Genomic DNA, 16,057 nt, shown 5'->3' with positions numbered 1-16,057 from the left:
AAAAACTGCAATTTGTGCTCAAATGTTTGAATAAGGGTGGAGTATTATTCAAGGGAAATCTTCGTGGTCAAGCCAACCAAAAGTTATGACAAGATCACAGATCGGCTACAGGTAATAACTGATAAGATGATTGCCAAAGTGGCGCTCAAATGTCTACTATTATAGAATTTTGTTAATGTCTCATATATGCTCAACTCCTGGTTATCAGCAGAACAAAATTGGTGATGAATATAAGCCTTTTCTTCTCATCAACCCAGAGGATGAGAAGCCAGTTGTTGTGGTTATACCCAAGCAGACTTGGTTTATACACTTATTCTTTTCTGTTAGAACCTTGCTCAAGGTTGAACCTTGGTACCAGATGACGATGAAGAGGAAAACAAGGGAAAAACATGTACAAACTTGGTTTGTTGGGCATTTTCTCATCAACCCAGAAAATATGTGTGATAAACGATGCTAGATAGGTAGCATTTGAGAATTCTTTTTCTAATTGTTCGAGCAAACTGGATGTGCACACAGTAACTGCATTAGCAGACGTGATGCTTTCATTCTCTATGTGGTTCTTTTCAGAATTTTGAACACAACAACTTTACCAAAAATGAGGTTCAGTATCAGAGTGGTTAGATCAGCTCTGTTATCCTGGAAGAGATATTGTTAGTTACATCTATTTGATGCAGACAGATTCATAGAGTCGAGGCTCATGAAAAGAGAATCAGAAAGGAGCTTGAAGAGCAAGGTCTTCCTTAGTTATACTAAGAAAGTCCATGCATACCTTCCATGATGCATTGCTAATATTTTCATATTTATGCAGAGAGAAGAACAAATGCGGAGGGAAATGTAGAGACATGATGGTGAGAGACGCAAGGAAGAGGAGAGGTTGATGCGTGAAAGGAAAAGGGAAGAAGAGAAATTCCAAAGGGAACAAAAATGTGAACACAAGCATATGAATAAGTTTATGTATAAACAATCTATATGAGAACGAGTAGCCATTGTGGTAGATAAAAAAATAAATAATACAATGTTCCTCTTCTATGGAACCATTGTGGTATATCATGTGTCCATCAATCGTTAATTCGTTATATGATTGTGTGTCGTCGCAAAGCACGGGTATCGTACTATTTGGTAAGAAACACCTTTCAGATGTGTGCCATATATAATATAGATCAGTTTCATATTGATTTTGTTTTTTTAGGAAGGATACCAGTATACCACACATTCTGTGGAGGATTCTGCAATTATTTTAGCTTGGTAAGAGTTCTCTGTAGTCTACTTATTCTACCACTTTGAACCGTAAATTTTTTCCTAAGGAATGTTTGATGGTGTATGGACACTATAGTAGATGCAAACGTTTGTCATTTCTAATAGGGAATTATGATGTACCAGTGAATCCTTACGTATTCCTGCTTGAAGTATACATCGAAAAAGGTTAGTAACCATGATAGTCGTAATTTGAACATACTACAGGAATGGATGCACAAGTATCTTATGAAGAAGAATGAGAAACAGCAGGCGACGCACTATGGGCAGAGCCAGTCGGAGCCGACGCAGGAGCAGGGCAAGAAGCAGGACGCGAGGATGAGCAAGTCGAACTCGAGTGGCGTCGTGGCGGAGGCGGAGGCGCATCAGTGCGTGAACACACGCGCGGACGACTTCATCAACAAGTTCGGGCTGCAGCTACAGCTGCAGCAACTAAACTCGCTGCTCAACTACAAGGAGGTGCTCAACCGCGGCGGTGGCAAGCAGCAGCCGCAACGTTCCATGGATTCCAAGATTATGCATCTTAATTCAAAGGTAATCAACTAAAAGAATCAAATATGAGAGGGTCCTTAGTACCCCTTAATTATTTACACATATTTAACTACAAAAGTATTCGAGTTGCTGATGAGGCAGCAATGTTATTGCTCTTAGTATTTTTTTCGTGGATCATGGCTAATATTACACATTCCATGGATTCCAAACTTTTCTTTGTGAGTTCTATTATTCAAAAAATGTGAGTTTAAATGGCTATAAAGAATACCACAATACCATGTTAATACCTTATGCTTTGTGATTAACGTGTAATGTTGATAGCTAATGAGATCCTTCTACTGTTTCTTTTCACATGTCCTCTTTATTGTTTATGCATTTTGTCTTTACTCTTTAGTTAATCGCAGTCACTAACTCAGCTTATTTTCTATTGCCCATCAATGGCTTCTCACATAGAACTACTTTGGAGACCATCATGACGCTAGAAGTATACATGATGGAGGATCAAGAGATACTTCTTTTAGGAGAACAGATCATGGGTCTTCTGTATCTGTTATCAGTGGTAGTTCTCTCAGTTCAGCAAAGTGGAGGTCTCCTTTATCTATTAACAAAGTAGCCATAAACAATGCTGCAAATTTGCAACGGATGAAGACTGGTGATTGGCGTGTTGAGGTGTCAGTTCCAAAACAGAGTATGATACTGCTGGTTGATAATGACAAGAAGGGATCTAGTAAAGCCTCAGCCTAAAAGATACAAAGAGAAATGCATATGAAAGTGTTGATGTAGACAATAAGTTTGACTATGACATTGTAGATGATAAACGAGAATGCTCCTCTGTGTCAGAAGTAGCCAGCAGGAGTTTTGAGACAGCATGTCACTACTGCTCAGGAATGCACTGAAGATTGTGATTCAGCAGAAGTTACAGAACAATGTCCCAAGGGTCGAGAAAGTAAGAGCATAGGCTCAACAATTACAGATGTTACTACTCATGACACACATAGTTGTTGTCTGAATACTATGAATGAGTTGGCCCTTGTTAGGAAGCAACTTCAAGAGATGGAGAGGAAGCAAGCAAATTTTTTTGATTTGTTGCAGGTAACTGTCATGCTTTGAGTTGTGAAGATATCGTCAATTTGATTTGTGTCTATATTTACCTAATTATGAGTCGTATATATATCGATCAATGTGGTAATATTGTAAGTTATAATGCAAGGCTAACAACTCTAGCTATATGGATGCATAATACCATTTCAAATTAGTTGCAGTTCTTCATTGTGCACTTTATGTTCTTATGCTAGCATACAATATCGTTAAGCTTCTTGGTTATTTATGATTTTGTTGAACACTGGCACCCTGAACTGTGAATCTGTTGTCCTATTTTGTCATGTTGCTTTCCTCAAACTCTCCACTTGCCAATTTAAGTAAAAATGGCAGTGCTTATTGATAGTAAGGATGATTGTCATAAAATTCTGCCAAGTTTTACCTTTCCACTGCATCATGTAGGAAAATCTATGCACCATCTACAAATTCATATGAAGAGACCATGTATGTAAAGAAGTGAATTTATATTTTTTTTCTCAAATGATGTCCTTCATTGTAGGAATTTATGGCCAGCTCAGCAGAGAACATGCCAGTGCTAAATTTGAAGGTGCACAACTTGGAGAATGTTGTAGACGAAATTGTAAACGCCTTTGACCGTATGTGCCTCGATCCAAGCTCAAACCACGGGCAAGCAAACACATCGCATCTCCAACGTCCTTGTCCTCGGTTTGGTCGGCTACCCCAGATCGACAGCTTTCAGGTGTGTGTTCCCCTATTTTTTTATTTTTTGGATGAACACTAACTACATCTTATCTGTATATGACCCCGATGTGGCATGGCATTTTTGCCTCATCCCGAGACAAATACATTGTTGGTAGCTTCTGGATTTCCAGTAACGAGTAGAGTAGCTTCGATCTGGGTTTAGGGTCGCATGACATGGTGGCTATGTACATCTCTTTGTTATTAATCCCTACTACTCTATAAGATCCTATTGTAGGCGTCCACAAGTGCGCCATGTTCTGCCCCGACATCCTGCCCTCGCGCAATCTCAGGAATCACCGCCTCGCGCCATCATCGCCCCTCGGGCACCTTCAACCTTCCATCGGCGCAATCACAGAATCCTAGGAATCATCCATCGCCCGCGCGCCCCCTCGCGCAATCCCAGGAAACGCTCCATCCCCGCCCAGTGCGCCGTGCTCATGCCCCGCGCACCCGCCACCGACATCCTCCCCACCTCTGTCTCCATACACCGGCACCTGCCGACCGGGTCGAGGGCCCGGGCCTCCAACTCCGTCAGGTTCTCGCCGCGCGCCGTCCGCTCCGTGCCGCACGAGTGCCTCCAGGCGTCGTTCCACGCCGACCTGCCGGCGCCGTCCAAGAAGCCCACTGCCATTGTCGTCCCTAGGCACGCTGCGGCGCCGCGCAAGTCTGGCGGCGGCGGCAAGAAGCAGCTCAACCTGTTCCAGCGTGCGGCGGCGGTCGCGCTCGACGCGTTCGAGGAGGGGTTTGTGGCCAACGTCCTCGAGCGGCTCCACGGGCTACCCAGCACGGCCAACCCGGCCGTGCAGATCGCCGGCAACTTTGCACCCATCGGGGAGAGGCCGACCATGCGTGAGCTCCCCTTCTTCGGCCGCATCCCGCCCTTAATCAGCGGCTTCTGTACCTCCATCCACCGCTCAATGCGCCGCGTGTAGCCCGCCTGCCGCCACCGCTCCAGGTCGAGCACCATGACACCCGTGTTGAAGTAGCACGGCCACCGCCCCACGAACATCCCGACGAACCGCTGGTCCGACTAGATAACCGGCACGTGAAGTACTTGGCGAAGTTGGTGTGGCAGTACTCGGGTGCGCCGACGGTGCGCCCACCGAGGTCAGTGCGCCACAGCTTGGCGACGTCGTCCACGAGGACGAGGTCGGAGTCGAGGTAGATGGCGTGGCGTGAGGAGCTCGGCCAGGTAGTTGCGCGCGTAGTTGAGCGGCTGCTCCAGCGCCTGCCGCACCGACGTGGAGATGAGCTCGCAGACGCGCCCGAGGTCCAGGTAGCAGGCCTTGAACCAGAGCTGCAGGAAGACCGCGCGGACGACGCTCTCGGGGCACCTGGCGTGCTGCACCACCGAGTGGACCGCGGCGATGGAGACCCTCAGGTACTCCTCGTCGAGCGTAGTCGCGATGTGGACGAGCCATGGGTCGTAGACATTGGCGGTGGTGCCGTTGTCCGCGCCGGCGCCGCAGTCGGCGGCATTACGGAACGGCGGGGCACGGAGGAAGGCGACCCCCCTGGCGCCCCCTGCGATCTGTCCCGGGAAGCGGACGCTGCCGTCGAACTGCAGCGACACCACCACCACCACCATGGCGCGGATAAGAAGTCGGACAGGCACGCCACCCACAGCATCGCGCTCCGCCGGCTCGGCCACCGCTTCCTTGCGCCAGGTCTCCCGAGCTGCGGCGGCCGCTGCTACTTCGACCACCTCACCAAGACGTTGTGCAGGCGCGCGATGGCATCCGGCGGTGGCGCGACCAGGCTTGGGTTGGAAACAGGGGGGAACACACGGACAGCGCGCAAGCACCCCCACCTCCTGGACCTCAATTGGATCGTGTCGCGCTCTCCTAGAAGTTGGAGGATCGGCGCGTGGAGTTGGGGAGAAGCAAGCATGAATCCATGCGAGGTCAATGGGGCGGACTGAGGAACAGAACAGCGGCACCGGATGCGGAGGTCTGACACTTTGTTAAACTTTGTTTTGTGGTACAATATCCAGGATGCTCTGGAACCTTACATGAGCAAGAGAATAGTTGAACTTCACTGGGGTAAGCACCATCAAGATTATGTGGATGGCTTGAATAAGCAGGTGGCTACCAGCCCTCTGTATGTATACACTTTGGATGATCTGATAAAAGAAGCCTACAACAATGGTAACACATTACCAGAGTATAACAATGCAGCACAGTTAACTCGTTTATGATACCCTGTCCATTCTATTTTGCTTGCATTACTCATCTTTTGTCTGTCATATGCTTTCTTTCAAAAAAACTGCAATTTGTGCTCAAATGTTTGAATAAGGGTGGAGTATTATTCAAGGGAAATCTTCGTGGTCAAGCCAACCAAAAGTTATGACAAGATCACAGATCGGCTACAGGTAATAACTGATAAGATGATTGCCAAAGTGGCGCTCAAATGTCTACTATTATAGAATTTTGTTAATGTCTCATATATGCTCAACTCCTGGTTATCAGCAGAACAAAATTGGTGATGAATATAAGCCTTTTCTTCTCATCAACCCAGAGGATGAGAAGCCAGTTGTTGTGGTTATACCCAAGCAGACTTGGTTTATACACTTATTCTTTTCTGTTAGAACCTTGCTCAAGGTTGAACCTTGGTACCAGATGACGATGAAGAGGAAAACAAGGGAAAACATGTACAAACTTGGTTTGTTGGGCATTTTCTCATCAACCCAGAAAATATGTGTGATAAATGATGCTAGATAGGTAGCATTTGAGAATTCTTTTTCTAATTGTTCGAGCAAACTGGATGTGCACACAGTAACTGCATTAGCAGACGTGATGCTTTCATTCTCTATGTGGTTCTTTTCAGAATTTTGAACACAACAACTTTACCAAAAATGAGGTTTAGTATCAGAGTGGTTAGATCTGATCTGTTATCCTGGAAGAGATATTGTTAGTTACATCCATTTGATGCAGATAGATTCATAGAGTCGAGGCTCATGAAAAGAGAATCAGAAAGGAGCTTGAAGAGCAAGGTCTTCCTTAGTTATACTAAGAAAGTCCATGCATACCTTCCATGATGCATTGCTAATATTTTCATATTTATGCAGAGAGAAGAACAAATGCGAAGGGAAATGTAAAGACATGATGGTGAGAGACGCAAGGAAGAGGAGAGGTTGATGCGTGAAAGGAAAAGGGAAGAAGAGAAATTCCAAAGGGAACAAAAATGTGAACACAAGCATATGAATAAGTTTATGTATAAACAATCTATATGAGAACGAGTAACCATTGTGGTAGATAAAAAAATAAATAATACAATGTTCCTCTTCTATGGAACCATTGTGGTATATCATGTGTCCATCAATCGTTAATTCGTTATATGATTGTGTGTCGTCGCAAAGCACGGGTATCGTACTATTTGGTAAGAAACACCTTTCAGATGTGTGCCATATATAATATAGATCAGTTTCATATTGATTTTGTTTTTTTAGGAAGGATACCAGTATACCACACATTCTGTGGAGGATTCTGCAATTATTTTAGCTTGGTAAGAGTTCTCTGTAGTCTACTTATTCTACCACTTTGAACCGTAAATTTTTTCCTAAGGAATGTTTGATGGTGTATGGACACTATAGTAGATGCAAACGTTTGTCATTTCTAATAGGGAATTATGATGTACCAGTGAATCCTTACGTATTCCTGCTTGAAGTATACATCGGAAAAGGTTAGTAACCATGATAGTCGTAATTTGAACATACTACAGGAATGGATGCACAAGTATCTTATGAAGAAGAATGAGAAGCAGCAGGCGACGCACTATGGGCAGAGCCAGTCGGAGCCGGCGCAGGAGCAGGGCAAGAAGCAGGACGCGAGGATGAGCAAGTCGAACTCGAGTGGCGTCATGGCGGAGGCGGAGGCGCATCAGTGCGTGAACACACGCGCGGACGACTTCATCAACAAGTTCGGGCTGCATCTACAGCTGCAGCAACTAAACTCGCTGCTCAACTACAAGGAGGTGCTCAACCGCGGCGGTGGCAAGCAGCAGCCGCAACGTTCCATGAATTCCAAGATTATGCATCTTAATTCAAAGGTAATCAACTAAAAGAATCAAATATGAGAGGGTCCTTAGTACCCCTTATATTATTTACACATATTTAACTACAAAAGTATTCGAGTTGCTGATGAGGCAGCAATGTTATTGCTCTTAGTATTTTTTTCGTGGATCATGGCTAATATTACACATTCCATGGATTCCAAACTTTTCTTTGTGAGTTCTATTATTCAAAAAATGTGAGTTTAAATGGCTATAAAGAATACCATGTTAATACCTTATGCTTTGTGATTAACGTGTAATGTTGATAGCTAATGAGATCCTTCTACTGTTTCTTTTCACATGTCCTCTTTATTGTTTATGCATTTTGTCTTTACTCTTTAGTTAATCGCAGTCACTAACTCAGCTTATTTTCTATTGCCCATCAATGGCTTCTCACATAGAACTACTTTGGAGACCATCATGACGCTAGAAGTATACATGATGGAGGATCAAGAGATACTTCTTTTAGGAGAACAGATCATGGGCCTTCTGTATCTGTTATCAGTGGTAGTTCTCTCAGTTCAGCAAAGTGGAGGTCTCCTTTATCTATTAACAAAGTAGCCATAAACAATGCTGCAAATTTGCAACGGATGAAGACTGGTGATTGGCGTGTTGAGGTGTCAGTTCCAAAACAGAGTATGATACTGCTGGTTGATAATGACAAGAAGGGATCTAGTAAAGCCTGCAGCCTAAAAGATACAAAGAGAAATGCATATGAAAGTGTTGATGTAGACAATAAGTTTGACTATGACATTGTAGATGATAAACGAGAATGCTCCTCTGTGTCAGAAGTAGCCAGCAGGAGTTTTGAGACAGCATGTCACTACTGCTCAGGAATGCACTGAAGATTGTGATTCAGCAGAAGTTACAGAACAATGTCCCAAGGGTCGAGAAAGTAAGAGCATAGGTTCAACAATTACAGATGTTACTACTCATGACACACATAGTTGTTGTCTGAATACTATGAATGAGTTGGCCCTTGTTAGGAAGCAACTTCAAGAGATGGAGAGGAAGCAAGCAAATTTTTTTGATTTGTTGCAGGTAACTGTCATGCTTTGAGTTGTGAAGATATCGTCAATTTGATTTGTGTCTATATTTACCTAATTATGAGTCGTATATATATCGATCAATGTGGTAATATTGTAAGTTATAATGCAAGGCTAACAACTCTAGCTATATGGATGCATAATACCATTTCAAATTAGTTGCAGTTCTTCATTGTGCACTTTATGTTCTTATGCTAGCATACAATATCGTTAAGCTTCTTGGTTATTTATGATTTTGTTGAACACTGGCACCCTGAACTGTGAATCTGTTGTCCTATTTTGTCATGTTGCTTTCCTCAAACTCTCCACTTGCCAATTTAAGTAAAAATGGCAGTGCTTATTGATAGTAAGGATGATTGTCATAAAATTCTGCCAAGTTTTACCTTTCCACTGCATCATGTAGGAAAATCTATGCACCATCTACAAATTCATATGAAGAGACCATGTATGTAAAGAAGTGAATTTATATTTTTTCTCAAATGATCCCCCTCATTGTAGGAATTTATGGCCAGCTCAGCAGAGAACATGCCAGTGCTAAATTTGAAGGTGCACAACTTGGAGAATGTTGTAGACGAAATTGTAAACGCCTTTGACTGTTTGTGCCTCGATCCAAGCTCAAACCACGGGCAAGCAAACACATCGCATCTCCAACGTCCTTGTCCTCGGTTTGGTCGGCTACCCCAGATCGACAGCTTTCAGGTGTGTGTTCCCCTATTTTTTTATTTTTTGGATGAACACTAACTACATCTTATGTGTATATGACCCCGATGTGGCATGGCATTTTTGCCTCATCCCGAGACAAATACATTGTTGGTAGCTTCTGGATTTCCAGTAACGAGTAGAGTAGCTTCGATCTGGGTTTAGGGTCGCATGACATGGTGGCTATGTACATCTCTCTGTTATTAATAGATAATGAAGTCAAGATTTGTTGCGAGAACCAAAAAATTACGCTAATGGTTATGAGGTGAATAAAGTACCCTGCTATGAGTTTGAGATAATTCAATGTTGTGTGAGAAAGAGCAAAACCTTGATTGGATTCCCTTGTATGAGATAATTTCATGTGATTCTAAACTGAATGGTTATACTCTCTCTTCTTTTGATTTGGTCACTTCTATTTTCTCTGTTTTGTTATAGCACCAAGCTGATTTGTGTCTGATTTATAGGAACGATGTTAGCGAAAGTCAATTTAATCTGGTGCTGAACATTGAGTTGCAACAAATCATCGATGGAGACTGAGTCACCGCAACCAGAAACCACTGTCTCAAGGTGCTGAACATTGAGTTGCAACAAATCATCGATGGAGACCGAGTCACCGCAGCTAGAAACCACTGTCTCAATTTGAGGAGATTTTCCATCTATGTTTGTTAGAAGGCATAATGCCTATTTATCTCTTGTATTCGAATATTTGGCAATTAAGAAATAGAATATTACTTCCCCAATATCCCTTCTTCCTAATCTCACCTTTCATGGCTTCTGGGGAACAATCACTTGCTATTACTGACTGACATGTCCACTCCTCATATGTCAGATATTGGGGTTGATATATATGTGTTCGTTTCCATGTAATTGTTGTGCACTAACATTTATCGAATAATTTGTACACCGTCGCAACGCACGGGCACTCACCTAGTATATCATATAAGCAGGTTGAAAATGGGCGGATAAAATAACGTCTGGATTTGTACCGTTTTTTCATTTGACCCGTCTGTTTCTGAATTTGCAAAAAAAAAATAGAAAATGAGGCGGAAACATGAAAGGTTGTATCTTGCATTTTTAACTGGGTTGTTTTTGTATGCGAGAAATATGTGATCAGTCCAACATACACTAGTACATTAGCTAAAACCCTACATCCTTAGGTGACAAATTATAGCACAAGAGACCATTCTAATCACCTGCTATCTTCAATGAAAGGTGGTCTAAATACTCAAACAACATTGACCATAGCTATATGTACACCACTAGCAAGCAAACAATAATAGAGTGTTGTCTCTCTATATCTATTTGTTTCATGTTTATCGTGCTAGTCAATCACTAGTTAGTGAAAGTGCATTCATCCCTTTTGTGAGTTTTGTTGATTTGGATAACAACACATTTAAAGGTCTAACAAGTTTGCTAAATGTTGAACAGGAAATTTAGTATGATGAACATACTTGAATAGTGTATAATGATCAGTGAACAAGGTTCAACACAAGGTCAAATAACCAGTGAGACAATGCAAATGGATATAATATGGTCTCTATATTGGTTTGGATATATGGACAAGTCCTGAGAAATCACTATGCATAAATATGATCGTAATAGAGGTTGAAGTGATTAAGAGGATTGGTCAAGCCAAAGTGAATAAGATACGAGGAATCGTGAATTGGCTTGACTATATTACTATTAGTCCATATATGAATATATGAGAATCAAACTAGAGCTTGATTGATCTTAGCAGTTATATCTAGATGTCATTCAAGCAAGGTTCACAATATTGAAGAAATGATTCTCTCAATGGATGCTCAATAGGATGTGACTCAAGAATGGCTTGATAGGGTGAAGATAGCAAGGAAAGGGCTTCGAGGAACTAAGCGAAGGTGAAGGCCAAGCGACGGCTTGTAGATCGAGGTACCATGGCTAAGGTGAAGAAGAGAGTACTTGCACTAAGTCGATGAACTAATCAGTTATAAAGAGTTACAACATGTTGATGCATTAGTAAGGTGACTTGAAGCCATGATTTGAACTCATATATGGTGAAATGGCACAAGTCACAGGCTCGATTTGTGTTTTCTTCAAAAGGTGAGACAAGGATGTTAGTGATCCTTATGAAGCAACACCATGGAGAAATCACACATGAGACACCAATTACTCAAGGAGTTTACTTAATTATATTTTATTTAACTTGAGTATAGGAATCGTCGTACTATCAAGGGGGATCCAAAAAGAAGGTTGGTGTTGGTACTAAAGCTCAAAATCCTTGATCTAAAACTTCCATTTTACCCTGGTTTCACTTCGGTTTTCTCAAAATCTGTGCAACAGTTCAAAAACCGGTTCAACCGGACCTAAAACCGGTTCAACCGGTTTCTGCACTGTTCCTCTCTGTCACTGCCAGTCTGCCAGTCAGTCCTGTCAGAAAAAGTCATGTGCAGTTTTTTGGAAAACCGGTTCAACCGATTTTTGAATCCGGTTCAACCGAATTTGAAACCGGTTGAACCGAATTTGAAACCGGTTCAACCGAATTTGAGTCCGGTTCAGTCTCCGGCTGAGTCCGCCAGTGAACCGAAAACCGACTGGTGGAATCCGGTTCAACCGGTTTTAGAACCGGTTCAACCGAATTTCAGTCAGATTTCCCCAACGGCCACCAGCTTTTGGGGCACCTTTATATACACCTCCCACACTCTTCCCCACAGTAGAGCACGCACAAAACTTCATTCCTAACCTGAGAAACACCTCCCACTCTCTCTCACACACCTCTTGCCTCTCCCATTTCAAATCTTTGGAGAGAAATCTTTGAGTGAGTTTGAGAGCTGCAGTTTTTGTGCTTCATCTCCAAATCTCTCTTGCTCTTCTTGATTCGAGCTTTGGTACTACATCGAGTTCTTTGTGGATTCATTACTCTTGGAGCTTCTAGCTCCTAGACGACTAGGTGTCTCTTGTGAGTCTCCAAATCTTGTGGAAGACCACAAGAAAGTTTGTATTACCCGCTCGTTTGAGCAAAGATTATTGTGTGGGCTTGACCTCTGTGGCCGGCAAAGGGAGGATTAGGGTTGAAAGAGACCCGGCTCTTTGTGGGCGCCTCAACGAGGAAGTAGGGCACCTTGGTGGTGTGACCGAACCTCGGGATAAATCTTGTGTCTCTTGTGTTCTTGCTCATTGTGTTTGTTTGTGTTCTTCGTTCTCTCACCATTGCGTGGAAGATTTGTTTATATCTTTTTGGTGTGTGGATTTTGAGAAGTGCTCTTCTCAGATCTACTACTTCGAACCCTGTGGATCATTTAGAACATCTCATTTCCAAAGTTAACTGGGTGAATTTCGAGATCAATTCAATTTTACCCAGTTTGCTTCTAGTTTTTGTTGAAAAAGTTTTAACTTGCCTATTCACTCCCCCTCTAGGCAACTTTCAGTTAGCCATAAATATCATGTGTTTATATTAAATTACGAGTTTCAGCTCAATATTCTTGTTCCTGTTCGTTTTTTGTACATCTATTTATCCCGCTCTCGTTTTCGTTTTTGGCTATTCTGAACCCGGTCCCGTTTCTAGTGATAAATACGGAAACAAAAACAGGAGAGAGGTTTTCCGGCGCCCGCTTCATCTCTACATGCAAGGCAACTTTCACATCCACGATCAAATACATTGCTTCAATTATGTCTTGATCATTCCTTTGCAACACATGATAAAATAGTTGTCATGGTATATGTCGGTACCCTGAAACAGGGGTACCCCCTACTACGACGGTATGAAGGCGCAGTGTCCACGCGGCTATCTCTAGTCGCGTGGCAAGCAGCACCCGACCCCACCACGTGGACGGCTCCCGGGTCACCACGTGGCCAGAGAAGACAAAATCCTCCAAGGTATAAACAGTGGATCCGCACCTCCATGGGAAAGTGTCGGACCCCTGCATATACGGACCGGACCTCCGGGCAAGGTCCAGAGCCTCCACGGGTACAAACTGAACCCTTGGGACGGGTCTCGGACCCCTCTGTGTGGGGTCTGGGCCACTCACGGCAGGGTCCCGGGATTGTGGGACAAATAATTCCGAGGCCTTAGTCAAGGCCAGGCAGGGGTCCGGAGCCGACACGTGTCCGGACCATACCGTGTATGCTTCTGCTCCCCGCTCAGGCGGAGACCCGATGCTTCCACGTGGCCCACGGCCCATGACGTAAGCCAGCGGCGGAGCCTGACGTAAGGCCTCTGAGCCGCGCGTCCTCTGTATTTATTGCGGATAAGGCGTGCCGCCTGTGAAACTGGCAGGTGATGTGCCGCATCAGCATTTAATGAGCCCTGTCACTCCACTGACAGGCGATGTGTCGCCTCAGCATTAAATGTGCCCTGTCCACTCCGCTGACGGGCGGCGACCAAACCATCCTGCAGGTGGCGTGCCTATCCATTCCATTGGCAGGCAGTACGCCCGTGCTGCGGCATACACTATGCTCATCATGGCTCACGCGTTACCAAGGAGGCAGCCGCGAGATATTAACATTGTATGCGCTACGGACATTATGGAGCTCGGAGTTCACCCTGGCGTTACATGCATTAGTTGCTTCCTTCCATTTGTCCCTGGGCCCACATGTCAGGGCTCAGTATCCTTGTACGTGCCCCCTTGAGCTATAAAAGGGAGGGCACACGGCGTTACAGGGCAGGCCGACTTAGACCCAACTTAGGCTCAAGCTCACTTAGACTCTCGGGCTCACAAGTTCATACAAGCTCTCAAGTTCAATACATCACACAGTGGAGTAGGGTATTACGCTCCGGCGGCCCGAACCACTCTAAACCCTTGTGTGTTCTTGTGTTCTTCCCGACTCCATCTAACAGGCAAAACGCTTAGGCCCCTCCTCATCTTAGGATCTAGGGCGGGTGCGTTCCGCCACCCGGCCGAAGAATTTCCTCTCCGACAGTATATATTGTGTTACAACATCCTCTAGTACTTGGGCTAGTTACTGTCTAGAGTCCGCCTCTTACGATGATGTTGCCCAACGTGTCAAATTTTGGAGGTAAGCACCTTAACGTAGCCACAATGGTGTAGATAGTATACTCTCTGTATCAACATTCATGTCATATACAAATCATCCTATAGTGAATCTTTACAATGATGTATCTATATAGATATCCATAGCTATTTTTAATAATTACATACACTCTTTGTATCATCTCAGTTTCTGCGTATAGACTCACTACGGGTTCATAGATAGCAGCACTCTATATCTTCATTTAATTCCTTATCACATGTATAATAGATGCTAACATGGACTCCTTTGAGCTAACTTGATACCATTGCGGCTGCCCTTACAAACCAATGAAAAAATCCTCATCGTCCACCTTATGTCCTAAGTTTTTTATCCCAACTATAATGACATTAAGTCTACAAAACATTTCGTGCACACTCTCGTCTTCTTGGATCTTGAACCTTGCATGTTTGTATTTGAAGATGTATAATTTGGCTTTTTTACAGCTGGTGTGTTCTCATAAGAGTTTTCTAGAGTTACATACAAATTCTAAGTATTTGATTGATTCAAAGACTTTGGGATCGAAGGCTTCATATATGACGTTAAGGGCTTGATAATTTAATTGCAATTTCTCCTCTTCACTATGTGTTGGATCTTTTATGACAATCGCTACAAAAATATCCACAACACCATATATCTTTCTGCTCATAACTTTTAAATGTAAGCACATCATTTTTTCAAATAATTAGTACCATCAAAAGGAGGAGTTGTACCAATATGACTAAAAGTAATTTTTTCACCGTAAGATGTTAAGCCTAAAAACAATGGTTTTCTGGATTTGATACTACTTGATATGACTTAGTTGGCCAGAGGTGGTGAATAGCTCATAAACAATTATTTGACAAAACCTACGATTACAACTAGGACCAATATATTTGAATATGTGGACGAAATTACTTGTTCTAGCTTGCTCTAGGTTATCTCTTAATCAAATTAGTAGCTAGTAAAAGATACGTAGAAGAAGACTAGCTAATCACTAAGCAAAATAAACAACTAAAACACTACTTACATAAATAGTAAATGGACTAGTATGAACCAAGTCTTAATCCTAATTTTAAATAGATTGAAATTATTTAATAGACATTGTTAATCCACCATTAGATAATACTAAATGATTGCACCAGCATAAACTGACTCTAGAGAATTTTTGGAAGATAGGTCTAGAGAGAATTTTTGTATTTATAGAGCCAGACTATAGAGAATGACTAGACAACCAAACATGAAGATGGGATCTTGACTAATGGCCCGTTTGGAAGATAAATTTTACCGTGTCACATCAGATGTTTGATGTATTAAAAATAGTTTAATTATAAAACTAATTAGAACTAAAAGGTAAGACGAGTAAATTAATTAGACTTAATAAATTATCTAGTCGTTTAGTCTTTATCTCTATAATTAATTTTATAATTAAATTATATTTGATGGTCGTAATTGATATTTGCATGTCCACAATACTGAGAGTAGACAATCGGACAAACAATCAGACCTAGAGTACAAAAGCGGCGCTTGGTAATTTCACATGGAGTGCTCTTTATGTACACAAGGCTTTCACATGGCGGTGAGAAGCTGGAGAGGGAGACCGACCGTGGGGAGGAGGACCTGAGTACCTGACCAATCCGCGGTTCGTGTCCACACGGCACTTGCAACACACATGTCGTACCAGCGCGGAACAGGGCACGGAATCTGCTGCTCGTTTTCCCCTCTCCGTCCCC

General features: G+C 43.1%; 1 pseudogene; it reads right to left on the bottom strand.

Moving 5' to 3' along the window:
- Positions 1–3,895: 3,895 nt before the first annotated feature.
- Positions 3,896–5,175, bottom strand: LOC103652250 (probable galacturonosyltransferase-like 7; annotated as a pseudogene).
- Positions 5,176–16,057: the final 10,882 nt, after the last annotated feature.

The sequence above is a fragment of the Zea mays genome, chromosome 3 (assembly GCF_902167145.1).
Source record: "Zea mays cultivar B73 chromosome 3, Zm-B73-REFERENCE-NAM-5.0, whole genome shotgun sequence".
Classification (NCBI taxonomy): domain Eukaryota; kingdom Viridiplantae; phylum Streptophyta; class Magnoliopsida; order Poales; family Poaceae; genus Zea; species Zea mays.
This window is presented reverse-complemented; position numbering and strand designations above follow the sequence as displayed.